The sequence below is a fragment of the Anolis carolinensis genome, chromosome X (genome assembly GCF_035594765.1).
Source record: "Anolis carolinensis isolate JA03-04 chromosome X, rAnoCar3.1.pri, whole genome shotgun sequence".
In the NCBI taxonomy this organism is placed as follows: domain Eukaryota; kingdom Metazoa; phylum Chordata; class Lepidosauria; order Squamata; family Dactyloidae; genus Anolis; species Anolis carolinensis.
In genome coordinates, this window is record NC_085847.1 from 6,335,327 (window position 1) to 6,349,669 (window position 14,343).

A 14,343-nucleotide genomic window follows, 5' to 3' on the forward strand; every position below is an offset into this window, starting at 1 on the left:
ACAATGGAATTCACAACCAAAGGAGGATTACGGCCAATGTCATCCGGATGGGGGGACAGGTGTCATCCAAGAATGTTCATCTGCAAGCACAACTCTCAAAATGGGCCTTCTGGAGTCGAATGATTCAGATGAAGAGGGGGAGACGGGTTGCTTTGAATGTGTGCCTTCTGATAACAATGGCGCCCCTGAGTTGGAGGAGCCAGGGGTCAAGGTTGAAGAGGACCCTGCTCCCCAGCAGGAGGTTGCAGATGCTGAAGAGACATCACCTCAGTTCATTGAGCAACAACGAGACAAAGAGAGATTGAGTCATTCCCAGTGGTTGATAAGTAGGAGACGCTGGCTGAGTTAGGCACCTGGTGTCTGGACGCAGTTGGCTATAAGTCTCCCAGCCACTCCTTGGCAACTAATTTTCAGTCTTCTTGTTTGGCAACCAGAAGTACTTTGACTGAATTAAATCCTTGACTAGCAATACTTTTTGTCATTTGTATTTTCCTGAACTTGAACTGGCTACGTTTTACAACACCTTTTTACTTCTTGTTGTCTTTATCTGAAGTACAGACTTGTTGAGTGGCTCCTGGACTAGCTGGTGGCCATGCCATTGTTTCTCCCTTCATCCTGTTTGATCCTCTGTGACTGACCTGGACTGAACTAACTCCTTGATGATTCATATATTTCAGTCACCTGGTTCTTGGGGCACTTGTGGACTGAAATGTAGAACAGCATTCCTGCTGCATATGCATGCTCCACTTCCACTGAATGCGGACAATGCACACCGGGTAACTCACAAATACTCAGGCACTGGCAAGTTTCAGGCCATGCTGTCAATACTCCCTCACAACAGCCTTGAAAGGTAGTTCTCCAGTCCACATTATTCGCCCTACCTGACAAATGGGAAAGATGTGAAGGTGGAGACCTCTCTGCTTACTGAAAATGTATCTCACAGCACAACCGAAGCAGGGACTCCGCACCCGCTCATCTTCATAATCCCGTTTCTTCGCCAAGATGCAATAGTTTCTTGCTGTTTGTTTGCGTTTGTGTGACATTTATATGCTGCCCTTTTGTTAAAAGCTCCCCGGGTGCCTTACATTAAAACAATAAAATACAAGAAAAACTCAAACAACCAATATTAAGATATTAAAACTCCAGAAGCAGCTTGAAGATGACACAGCAGTAAAATCCATCAAAACAATTACACAGTGTATTAAGTCCAAGCCCACAACATGCTGGGAAATTTGGACAAGTAACAAAGTCTTTGTGGGGAGCCGGGAAAACCTCAGTCTTCCATCCTGTTGCGTGTTGTGTGTTTGGGCCTGCACCCTCCAGCATCCCTGGCCATGCTGCTCTAGACTGCTGGTGCCTCCACAAACCACATCTCCCAGGATTTCATACCATTGAGCCACGGCAGTTCAAGCTGTGTTAAAATGAATCCATTCTACAATGCAGATGCACCCCAAGTCTTAATTTGATACTCTTCCTGCCCTTACGGTTCCGTCCTACGATGGCAACGGCCACCTCTACCCACAGTGCCAATTTTGGGGGCTTGTAGACAGGCTTTCTGTCTGTTACTTCTTTCCCAGAATAAACAGAGATGCTGCTTCCTGCTATTTGGACCCAAAGATGATATTGTTTTATGACTTGGCGCAATTAGCCTTCCGTAGCAGATGCACAATCGGTGCCTGTTGATGTGACAAGAGAAACTGCTCCACTCTTTGGCTGGGAAGAGAGGGACAGATGAACCATGGAGTGGCATGTGCAGACCCAGAGGAAAGTACGAGTATTTTTCCCGTCTCTCACTCCATTTTAGTGGTGCAAGGAGGAAAGGCATCACCTTGAATGAAGGAACCTCAACCATGGGACCAAAGCAAGATCTTCTGGAGCCTAATTTGGTCCTCCAGGATACCCCGAATGAGGTCTCTTGGGGTTGCAGAGTATTTCAGGAATGTTGCAGACAGGATGCTACGAGGAAGCCAAGCTTTGGCCTTGGCAATTTAAAATGGATCTACATTTTTTTTAGAGAGGACGGCATCAGCTAGTTCTCCAACCAATGGTTGTGTTTGACGTGCAGTCATCTTAGTCTCAACCAGAACTGCACAGAGGTTCCAGGGCTGCCATTGCTGACATTGAAAGTAGGTTAGAGTCCCATTGGTGACTTGGGAAGTTCGGGAAGATTTGTGTCAATGGCTGCATTCAGAAGGAAACTGTGAACGACAGCTTTGGAGAGGTCCTTGGAGATGTGGCGTTCTCCAGGGCTTCCCAACGACTGAGCGCCTTCCTGCCTCCTTTCAAACTAGACCTGTGCGGAGCAGAGCCAAAGCAACTTCCAGCTCAAAGCCAGAGATAAAACGGGCAGAACAAACTCTGGCATTCGTTGCCCAGCTCAGCGTGATCTTATCCAAATAACACATTCCAAGAATGTTTAGCGAGAAATGACCCCAATTAGAAATTAATGCCGTTCGCCTCCCCCCACCTTTCCAAACGTAGCACGCATTTCTCTCGCATTCTAATGACTCTCTCCGTTCAAAGTTTTGGAAAGTTACCTTTCTGGGAAGTGCTCCTGGAATCCCTCTGCCAGCCTGGCTGACTCAGGCACTTGTGGGCGATTGAAGGAACTTTTTTTTCCTAAGCTCTGGATTGCCTTTGCTTTTCTCGTTCAGCAGTGGGAGAGTGGCACACGGGTCCTTTCTGAAACTCTGTTTTTTTTCCTGCTATTTTTCTGATCCCTGGACCGTTCCTAAAGGGCCACATTTGATGCCATTTGGGGATGGGTTGGGTGTGTTCTGTGGAAAAATGGACCCAAACTTGGCACAGATACATTTTAAAGCAGAGGGTTCTGTGGTGTTTAGCAGGTCACCAAGGTATCTTTGGAGGCCACATAAGTGGGCTCTGGGCATCCTGTGTGTCCAATAAACTGCATGCCCCTATTGTAGCAAAGAGAACAATTCACCCACATTTGCATGCATTCAAGGGCCAAAATCCGATTTTGCAAATCCTGGACAGGGGCCGACAGTCTGACTCAGCCCAGCGGTGCTTTACAAAACCAAATGTCAATTCATTGCTGGCTGCCTTGAACTGCCTTTCTGTTCTGACTCCCTTCCCCATTCCCCCCTCCCTGTTGCACTTTCCATTTCCACTTGTATCAATATTTGCTTTGAACACTACCCCGTGTTTAATTATTTCACCATAAGGAGCTTTGTTATGGCGGAGAACAAATTTTATAGTGGAGTGACCTTTGCGAAAGAGCTTTCCACTTGTTGGCACGTGTGGGCGGGCGGCGCAGGGAGGCCTGCCCATGCACCCAACGCCGCGCCAAGCAGCAATGAACTCATTCATACTTCACTTTGCCAGGCAGGTATCAATTGATTTTGCAAATGTTGTTTCAGCTTTTGTGTCGGTTTGGCTCGGCGGAGCGGAGAGGAACGGAGGCTGCCTGGAGCAGCAAAGATTCGGAATGGTTGCCATTAGTTGTCATTCTGGAACAATCACATCCTGTTTGCTTGTATCAATCTATCCGCAATCATGTTCTAAAATCCCAACACATGGACTAGAATCCTGGTGGTGACATGTGTGTTCAACCCCATTTGAGACATCGGGGAGGGAGGTATTGGATTCCTTCATGCTCAACATCCACCTTGATGATTATCAAGGACCAGACTATGATGCCATGGCCATTTATTTGCCAAAAAGAGATGCCAGGACACCTGTTGGCATTTCTCAGTTGGGAGAAGACAACTGGCATTGCTAATCTTCAGCATCTCATTGGAGATCCAAGGAGACAATACTAGATGTCTCCTAGGTTCTTGGCCCTGGTAGAGATGGAAGCTCCATATAAATATGGAAGGGATGCAGTGTTCCAGAAAAAACGAAACAGGATTTCAGAGCTTGAAATGGCAACAAGACCTCAGGGAGGTCTTGTGGGATTGTTGTGTGCTAGGGATTTCTTGGACAGGTAACTTAGAGGACATTCATCTTTGCCTTCTTTTGGAGGCTGGAAGAGTGAAACAAAGTCATCCAAGGAGAGGTTTTACCTGGAAGAGCGGAGATTCAAACCATGCTCTCCAGGAGTCCACCATTTGAATAATCACACCACACTTAGCTTGGTGTAGATGTCCATCCAGAAAGCCAACCCAGAGCGTGATCCACCGAGCCCACTGCCATAGCAATTGACATTTGGAAATACTGGGTATGATTCTAGTGGTCCCAATGGATCCAGGAAAGGGCAACCTGATCATCACGGCAATGAATGGAGGGGTGGACGAGACCAAAATAGACCAGGATCTCACTCAACCTCCTTGGGAGCTGGTCCTCTTAGTTTTCCGAGGCTCCCTTCTCTGAGCCCCTCGTGTTTGGTGCTTTACTTGTTTTTGTATGCTTCCCCCCACTTTCCAAAATTGAAATCCTTTTCCCAAGGTTTAGGTGTTGGAAGCAAGAACCTCAAGGTCAAAATAATTGGGAATGTGGTCTCAACACTTTTGCTTTTGGTCCTGCCCCCGACTGCAACGTTGGCTGCCAGAACTTCCCTGGCATTGTATTTGGCCATCGAGTTGAAAGGGATTACTCACCCTTCCACGGGAGGCTTATGAAAACCACGCATGGGGTTGGAACGGCCAAGGATGGAGACACACACACACACACACACACCCCTCCTACTTCAAAACAGCCTGAAACATATTGAAACTGCTCTGCTTCCTGCATGGTAATGGATGGAACAGATTGGTAAGCCTTCCTGGACAAACAAAAGGAGCAAAACACAAGGCTGGTTCCACGCAACACATGCTTGCGGCATGGGCCTCCTTCGCATTTGGGTGGATGGGAAGCTGCCAACTATTGTGTATATAGTAATCTCTGTAACTTTCAAATGTGTAATACACAGCCATTGTGCATGGCCCATTTCCACAAACTGAATGTGGACGGTACGCGTTGGAGAAATGGGCCCAACGACTCTGCAAAGGGACAAACCCAAGCAGTGTTTTGACCTTTGTGTTTGTAAGATCTGAGTGGCACACAGTGGAGCCCATGAACATGTTGGCATAGCCTCAGGCAATGAAGACAGGAGGAAGGAGCTTCCTGGGAGCTTGGATAGAAAAAGAACCAGCTGAAAATAATGAACTTTGTTTTCCAATATATATATATATTTGGTGGGGGAGCCCCTGAAAAAAAGGCAGCAAGGTAGAATCAAAGCCCAGTGACCTTCACTGGATGACCCCGCAGAGGGAAAATGAGCTCCAATCTCAGACCGAACGCTCTCCGGGCTTATTGTATTCTTTTCAAATTTCCCAGGGGCCTCCGCCGAAGCAGCTAACAAGTGGCGCGCGAGTGAATCCATTCCCCTTTCATCTCGGGGCTGCTCTGTCTTTCCTTCTCCTCTGCTGGTGGATAATATAGATTTCCCTGCCGCCAAATCCTTCGCCCTGACTCAGCTTTCTGCAAGGTGTGTGCCCTCCTTTCCCTGTGCCTTGCTTTCCATTTTTCTCACCCTTTCGTTGCCATTTTCTCACGCTTTTCTTGCCAGATCCTCATGGCTCTCCCTGATGGACCTTGGTGCCCAACACTCCTATGGCACAACTATTCCTTGCCTGCCCAAGGGACCACGCTCCCAAAATATTTCATGTCGCAGAAGTGTTTGTAGGTTTCTCTCGGTCCGCCAAGGCTATTTGATGGTTATGTTTCCGGCCCAAGTACGAGCTGAGTGTCATTTATTCAAAATCCAATTTCATGCACAAAATTATGACAAAAATTGTGTATATAGTAATCTCTGGGATCTCTGAAACGATAGTGTATAGATTCGTGTATAAGTAGGTAGTCAAAAATCGACTCTGGGTCGACAAATGAATTTTGCGTTTGAACTATTTGGGTACCATCTCAAAAATTATCTCATTATGTGTTCCAAAATCCAAACCAAGTCCCAAGCATACCCAACCTGTATAGTCCAAGCAAAGTCCGATATGGCACACCCAACCTGTATAGTCAAAACATAGAGTTCACTGTTATTGGTGGTTTCAGGTATCCACAGGTGTATATGAGGGTATCAAGGAGATTCTCAGAAAGCCAGAACAAACCAGTTGGTTTTCTCCTGAACAGCCCAGCTCCTTTGTTCAGCAAGGTGAGAAACGGCAAAACTCTTCATCCGGTCTTTGCAAAAAAAACGGGACGAAAGTGCGTGCCTTTGCCTTAATAGAGTTGTGATATTGTGGGATGAGATCAGCCAGGAGCTGTGCCGGTGAATAAATAAGTCCTGGAGTCTAATCGCAAAAGAAATAAGTTTTTTCTAAAAACATAAAAAAGAGCCCGGAATCCGTTAGGTGCCTTATACCAACGTATTTACATCCCCCTGAGTTGCGCAAGGAGGTATCCCAAAAGCCGAGCTATGCCACTCTTCAATGGAGAGGTTCCTTTAGGTTTGTGGATTGATTCAGGAAGTGCAAATGAGTGCAATTTTTTATGGAAATGCAAAGTGAATGAGCGTCTTCTCCACCAGCTGGAATTTCTGAATATCAAAGGATGTGGATGTCCAAGCTGGAGGTGAACAAAACAGAACCGAAAAGCGGGAAGATTTGCCAGAAATCGGCTGCTGCACTGGCCAAAGCTGAACAAAGTCACTCCTGTCTTGAGATATAATCTTCCCATACAACACAGCATTGGCAAGGGTTGGGAATGAAAAGGCTAGGGATGGAAATCGCCGCTTCTTTCAGTGCTAGAAGAGAACGTCCTACTATTTTTGATCCGCTGAGATGTTTTGATGAGTTGGGAAGATTTCTAATTTTCATGGACTCATACCATTGGAAGGGACCCCAAGAAGCATCCAGTCCACACCATTCCTGAGAGATTGCCATCTAATCCTTGATGAAAGATCTCTGATGAAAGAAGGTCCATCATCCTTCTAAGGGCATTTGATGTGCAACCAGCTCAGGAATGGTCAAGACGTTCTTCTTCTTGACCACTTTTCATTTAGAATACAGAAATGATCTCATCGAGTGTAAACTCAGCTCTTCAAGTCACTTAAGCCATCTCCTCAAACAGGAGGTCAAACAAGAGAGCCGGTGTCGGTAATAGAGAGCCCAAGTGGATGCCTGGGGAGCCCTGCTGATGCGAGACGGAGCTCATTGAGAGTCCAAGGGGTCACCACGGCCTGCCCTTCATTACGCAGCACTCTCGGCCAAGAAGAGACTTCTTCTGTCACCAAAAGCGATCTGCAAAACTTGCCCGACTCTTTCTTCCTTGCTAATGAGCCTGCGCTGGAGCCCGGAAAAGGGAAAGCGGATCCTTAACAGGGGGTTGGATCGCATTTACATTCTATTTCTTTCAAAGCCCGGCTGAACTCCTCTTTCCCCCTTTCCCTGGGCTTCTAAATCGGGAAAGGATTGAACCTGTAAAGGCACTTCCCAAAATACACCACGTCCAAATCCTCCTGCTGACACCCTCCTCCTCCTCCCTCCTTTGCTTGTCCCAAACACACAGTGTACATCATTCAAATATGGGTGATCTCGAGGCCGCTGATGTGATAAAGTACTTTTATATGGCCTTTGTTTATTTTGTATGCAAATGGCCGATCGCCAGAAGCATCTCCCCTTATGTACCCCGGGAAATAGAGTCACCCCATGGGGGCTTCCATTGCAAGGGGGCAGTGGATCCGTTCTAGGTTTGGTTCCAGCTTTCAAAGGAGCTCTCCAAGGTACTAATCCCCTCTCTTTGAATAAATCCGGCATCCTTTCGTGTTCGGATGCAGTTGCTTCCAGGGAGTCTTACTGAGGGGAGCGTTGGACGTTTTTGTATTCTATTTTGGTCACACTTTTGTACGATTGCCGGCTGTTTATAAGCTATCACAGTCATGGGATGGTTTGCAACTGGGTTTGCATTTGGCCTTGGATCCCGCTCTGGGAGAAAGGCAGCACAGAAATGAAATAGATTGACGATAGTCAGAGCCAATAAGTGGGAAAGAAATATATAAATAGACAGAAACTCTAGGAGAGATAGAAGGGCTGAGAGACAAGACAGAAGGATAGATAGAGATGACAGAGAGATAATAGAACAGCTTGGTATGATAAGAGGATAGATACGATAGAAGGCTAGCTAGATAGATGATGTATCTATAGACCAATAGAGATAGATAGATGATAGAACAGATAGGTAGGATAGATGACAGACAGACAGATAGATATAGATAATTGAACAGATAGTTAAGACAAGAAGAAAAGGCCAGCTGTCCGCTGAATGCCACTGCCCTGGGCAAGCGTGACCCTCCTTGGGCCAACTTGTATGGCTTCCAATGGCCAACCGAAGGGGAGCCTTTGGCCAGGGCTCACCATCCAAGGTGCATCTCCCCGGCCTGAATTGCTTAATAAATATTCGGCGGTGAAAAGCAACGGGCAGGTGCAGCACGGTCCTGGATAACGCTCTGCCCATCAATGCTCACTTGGCTCACCGCAGCGAGGAAAGTGCAAGGAAGGGTGCCAATGGAATGTCATTAGCAGGCCATTCAAGCAAAGGCAACATCGACATGGAAGGGCCCACGTCGTCCAGAAAGGGCTTAGCTTGCACTGGCACCAGACCCAGGTTGGCAGAGCATGTGTGCCAACCTCAGTAGATCCACATTGGAGGCCTGCCACTTGCAGGCAGTGTTCAGCCTTCCTGCTTCTGGATCTCTTGGGGTCTGGATCGGGGTCTTCGAAGGATGGGGAGGTTGAATACAGTGGAGCTGGAGTAGTTGTGGGGTTGTGTGTTCAGAAGGAGGCGTGATACTCTCAGGCCTGACAACCAGCAGAGCGAGGACATTGGATGCATTCCATATGATATCGCTGGAGGGAGGCTGGGCAGCTGGTGGACTCCAGAAAGAGCAATCGCAGGGTGTGCCAACTCACATCTATGGAGCCACTTCCAAATAGCATTGCGCCAGCTTTATCTGTGGTGCTGAGCCTTTCTGCTATTGCTTCAAACACACCTTTGGAGTTCATACCAAACCCAAAATGGCCTCGCCATTTCAGTGACATAGGAGCTACCAGCTGCCATTGCTGACACTCCATCATTCCTGACTCCCCTAAAAACATTGGGAAGGTGGGCATCATGCCCCCCCAGAGAGGGCACCTTAGGCCAGGTAAATGTGGTTGAGTTCCTACAACAAGGAAAATGAATTTGACTCCACATGCCCAGAATTACATGGTGGCCGTTGCCCAACTTGGTCTCGTGCTTGAACGACTGCTTAGTGCCACCTCATAGGTACCAAATGGGCATGTGCAATGGCACTACATGCACAGCTTTGGACAATGTGACCCATGCTCCTTCTGCTATGGATGTGGCTATTGTTGGGAATCATCCTGGACTACTCAAGTCTAAATGTAGTCAGATAGATGATAGAGTTTGAGGGAATCCTTTCCCTGTTTCCAAAGCATGCCTAGACAGGCTTTACTGTGTTTCACTCTATCCTGTTTACGTCACATTCCTTACTTTGAAGTTAGTAGAAATGTGAATCTCCAGGGACACTAACTTCTCATTGGTCAGAATGTCTTTTATGGCCCCAATAAACTGGACCATGAGGTTGGAACCATTTTGGTTCAGTCTCTTCTCCCTTTGTTCTTCTAGCTAACAAGCAGCATCTTGCTGTCTCTCCTGGCAAGACGTAACTATTTAGGTGTTTGTTATTTTTCCTTTCTTATTTTTCCTTAGAAACCAGTCTAGAGTAGACTAGACAGCTCCCAAGCCTTTCTATCTACAGTGGAATTCTTTTTACCTGAATAAATACTTTTTGAACTTTTACTGAGACTCTGCAATCGATTGCCATCCTAAGCTGAAAGGCTTCTCTTTGCTCACCCCGTGTAAGTGGCATCCCACTGACAGCAGTGATGGGCCACACCAATCCCATGAGTTATTTTGTAGCCCCTGAAGTCCCAAAGGAGACCCCCAAAATGCCTCGTCCCTCATCCTGACGAGGCTTTAGAGGAAATGCGTCTTTTCTCCCATTCATCCCTCGTTTATTTGTTTGGTTTTGAAGGCATCCTGGAAGACACACCAACGACTTCTTAGGGAGTCTTTCTCCCACTGTGAAGAAGGAAGAGCGGGCAAAATACGGGGCCATCCATTTCCAAAGGGACCCGTCTCTCTGCCTGGCATCGCAGGAGCCAAGTTTCTGTCTGTCTCTGCGTGATCTGGCTCGCTCAGAGTAAACTGGGTCCCGTTCCCACCGCTGGCAGCAAAGTGCCAGCCGCAGCTGCCGCGAGGAAGGAAATGGCTTCAGACAATGAATGATGGGCTCTGTTTTTTTCTGGAAACCTGTGAGCAGGGCTGCCAGTCTTAGCAACAGTCTCTTGGAGAAGCGGGATGGGTTTATTGCCCCCCCCCCCCCGCTCCCCTTCGACTGCCAAGTGCCTGAAAGCGAGTCCATCTCAGTCCTGATTCCGTTCCAAGGTTTCTGTAAAGGTGAGCGCTGCAATTCTGGCAGAAGCAGGACTCCAGTTGTAGAAATCCATCAAGGCCTCACATGGTAGGATTTTGATTTTCAAAGCTTGTTCTCACTCAAATCCATCCACGAGACTTGCTTATTCTCCTCAGCATAGACATTCGGACATAGCAACGTTGAATACTTTTGCGTCTAGGATCCTATGACCAGAGTGGGAATCATAGAATCACCAAGTCTTAGAACAAGAGGGACTACAAGGGCCATCTAACCCAATCTCCTGTTAAGCCAAAACATGCAACTAAAACTGTCTTGAAAGATGTCCATCCAGCCTCTGCTTGAAGACCATCAAGGAAGGAAAGTCTACTTACTTCTTGAGGTCACTCTTACAATAAAACACAGTCTTCCGGATATTTAGATGGAATATCTTTTCTTGTTATTGGTATTGGATCATGTCCAGAAAGCCAGCTCATTCCATCTTCTACTTGACATCCTTGTCCTATCATCTCTAAGTCTTCTCTTCTCCAAGCTTCACATCCTTAGTTGTCTAAGTTGCTTCTCATAGGGCTTGGCTGGTCATCTTCCCACTTGTCAATATCCAAGATGTTCCTTGGAGAGATCCAGGAGGGTCCTTGGGGCGCCAGCAACACCCACCAAGACAGCCTTAATTTTTGGCCCAAAATGTTACTCTTAGCTAAGAAGGCATTAAAAAAAACAGTTCTGGATAGTTCCCCACCCCGAATGACTCCCCATTGATTGAAAAGTTATCTACTTCAGGGCTCTTTCCCCTCCTGTTCTTTCCGAAGCCCCTTCCCAATGACAGCATAGGTTTGCCGCTCATCGCCCATGATAGTCTTCAGCAGCGAGGGTCTCACAGAGCGGGGCAGTGGCCAATTACCCAGATGACAGATTAGTCTTAGATCAATAGCTTCCATGAAATGAGTTCTAATTGGCTTCAACTGCTCTGTTAATTGGACTGGAGTGTTCATTATCTACCCACAGAAGACTTGGCGTCATCTCCCTTGGCTTCAAGAAATCGCCTCCTGATATGAAAGTGGACCTTACAGATCCAGCATTCAGGGGGACCCTCCTCTTGCCTCCTACTTCTCCAATTATAGGCCTGAGGTGACGAAGCCAGACATATATTCTTTCTACCCCAAGCTGGCAGGAGAGCAAAACCATTGGTGGGCATATGGAAAACAAGCCTCTGTGATAAATCCAGCAGCGACTGTATTGCACCAATATTGAAAGATGCTCCAAGGCCACCGGTTAGTTTCAAGGCTGAGTATGATGTCATCTTTAAAGCGCTACATGGTTTGGGTCCAAGCTACCTGAGATACCCCCTTCCTATGTATCATTTGCCCTATGAATGATGGCTGTCCAGACTTCAACGTCACTCCGTCAAAACTAGCTTGACGGTGACCCAAGAATATTTTTCTCGGCCATCCCTAGACTATGGAATGAGCTGCCAGAAGAGCTTCTTCATCTCAAGATGATGTTTAAATCAGACCAAGATACCCATGGGTCCCATCCAACTTGTCAAGGCAAGCTCCATGCCCATAACAAAACCTCCCTTCTTACCAGGAACAGATCTCTTAAGCCTTCTAGCACATCACAAATTTATGCGTGGTTTGGAGGGCAGAAATGCTACAGGAGAGCAAATTGAGGGCATGGTCCCCTCTAAATAAGCATCCTGCTTCCAGGTGTACTTTGCATGCAAAACATTCCTGAGAAATCCCAACGACAGCATGCTTAATTTTGCGTGGTATTTTCACACACTTTGCAAGCCTCACCGAAGATATTTCCAACAGATTTCAATTAACCGCCTAACCAATTAATTAATTAACACCTGCTGCCGAAGCCAGAGCAGGACCGGCCTGTTGTTGAAACGACAAACGACGCAGACGGCAAATGTTTAGACTAAACAAACATGGCGAAAGCACTCCCGGTGGGGGATTTTTAATGCTTTTGTTTTTTTGCAGGGTTCTGTGACCCTCCAAAGCCTCCCGAAGATGCCCAAAGGTGGTTTCAGGCCAAGTCCAAACACACGTACGCATAAGGAAACCCAACACAAGGGGATTTAGTGGTGTGCGGACTTCCAGACTCCGCTGGTTGCTTGCACAGTCTTTGAGTTAACCTCAATGTTGTATGCTCCGGATAGAAAATGGTAGTTCTTGAAGTGTTTGCAGATACCGTAGACTCTTGGTTAACCTGGAACTCAAGCAACTTGCATGCTTAAGCAACCGGCAAAAAAAATAAGCCTTCAAGTCAGTGTTTCTCAAACTGTGCTCCTCCGGGTGTTTTGGACTTCAACTCCCGGAAATCCCAGCTGTTAGGAATTGTGGGAGCTGACGTCCAAAACATCTGGTGGAGCACCGTTTGAGAAACACTGCTTTAAGTGCAAATTAAAATAAAATCCCGTAATGAAACTGTGCTACGTTGTGTTTATCTCAGTTTGTCTTAATTTGCTTTCAGAGTTTGTATTTCAATCTTAGTATCAGATCAATGTGGAGTTGGTGGTATGGTATACAGTGTTCCCTCACTACTTTGCGGTTCACTTTTCGTGGATTTGCTGTTTCGCAGTTTTTCAATAAACTCTAAAAGACTATTATAAATCATAAAAAATTACAATTTACAGCCTAAGGAAGAGAGGAAGGAGAAGCCGAAGGGAGAGAAAAGGAGCCCAAGCGGCAATGGGAGGAGAAGGAGGCGATTTGTCAACACAGGACTGGTTGATAAAAACTTAAAATAATGTATAACTACTAAAATAATATCTAAATATTAAAATAAATATAGTGTCCCTACTTCACGGATTTTCACTTATTGCGGGTAGTCCTGGAACGTAACCCCAGCAATAAGTGAGGGAACACTGTATTAGTTAGGTCTGTTTTTCAGAATAACTCCCAAGCAACCAGAAACCGTGTTTATCCAACATCCACCCAAACCCATCGGTGCCAGTTAACTGAAAGTTTACTGCACTTCCTTGCATGGAGCGGAGGAAGAAGGAAATGGAACAAGTGGCATGGAGTGGGGAGGAGAGATGATTTCAACAACCCATTTGCTCAGGCGAAGGACTTTGGGAAGGAGAGGCCTGGGATCCCAGCCCTTGCGATGATTCAGATCCGTTTCCAAAGTAACACACCGCCTCTCCTCCGCCGTGAAGGTGGGCGGGCGCCGATCAAAGAGAGAGCCTTCTGGAGAGCAAAATTAAGACTTGTTAATGGGAAGATTGAACGGTGTGAAATGACATCATTTAGCTCGCCCGTTTAATATGCAAACGTTTGCGGCCCTTTCCAGGAGCCCCGCTGAGTTCAAATCTCCCCCCTTGGATAACAAAACCCAGGTGGGAGGAGGATGGGGACATCTCCCACCTGCAGCAAGGCCTGTCGTACGCAATGCCGAGCTTCTCCTGAATTCCCCTTGGAATGCATCATTGAATCGGATGCCGAAATCGGCAGCGGGATACCGGCTTCCGGCTTTTTATTTCCCTGCAACGACATCCAACGCTGGAGGACATCTCTGTGATGTAACCTAAGATTAGAGGAGGAGAGAATATTCAGGAACAATCTCCAAATGAGCGAAAGCCTGATGTGGTTTGGAGCACTGAGAAACCCTAGTGCGACCAATCCTAAACGGACACAAATATTTACAATTGGGGATATATTGGGGGCACAATTCACATGTGGTCGTTTTGCAAAGAAAATGTCATTTTTGGTGCCGGAAACAGCATTGTTGGTGCAGAAGATGGTCTTTCTATGGGGAAATATACAGTCCCCAAGCAGAAGATGCCATTTGGTCGGCAAAACCATCGCAAAATGGCAAACTGTTCCAAATTGCAACATTGCGAAATGTCCCAAATGGTGAAATATCATTTCCCGCGCGGAAAATTCTCCACAAAACAACAAAATGTGGGAATTTTTCGCAGGAAGACATTGCACAATTGCGTGGCCACGTTTGCT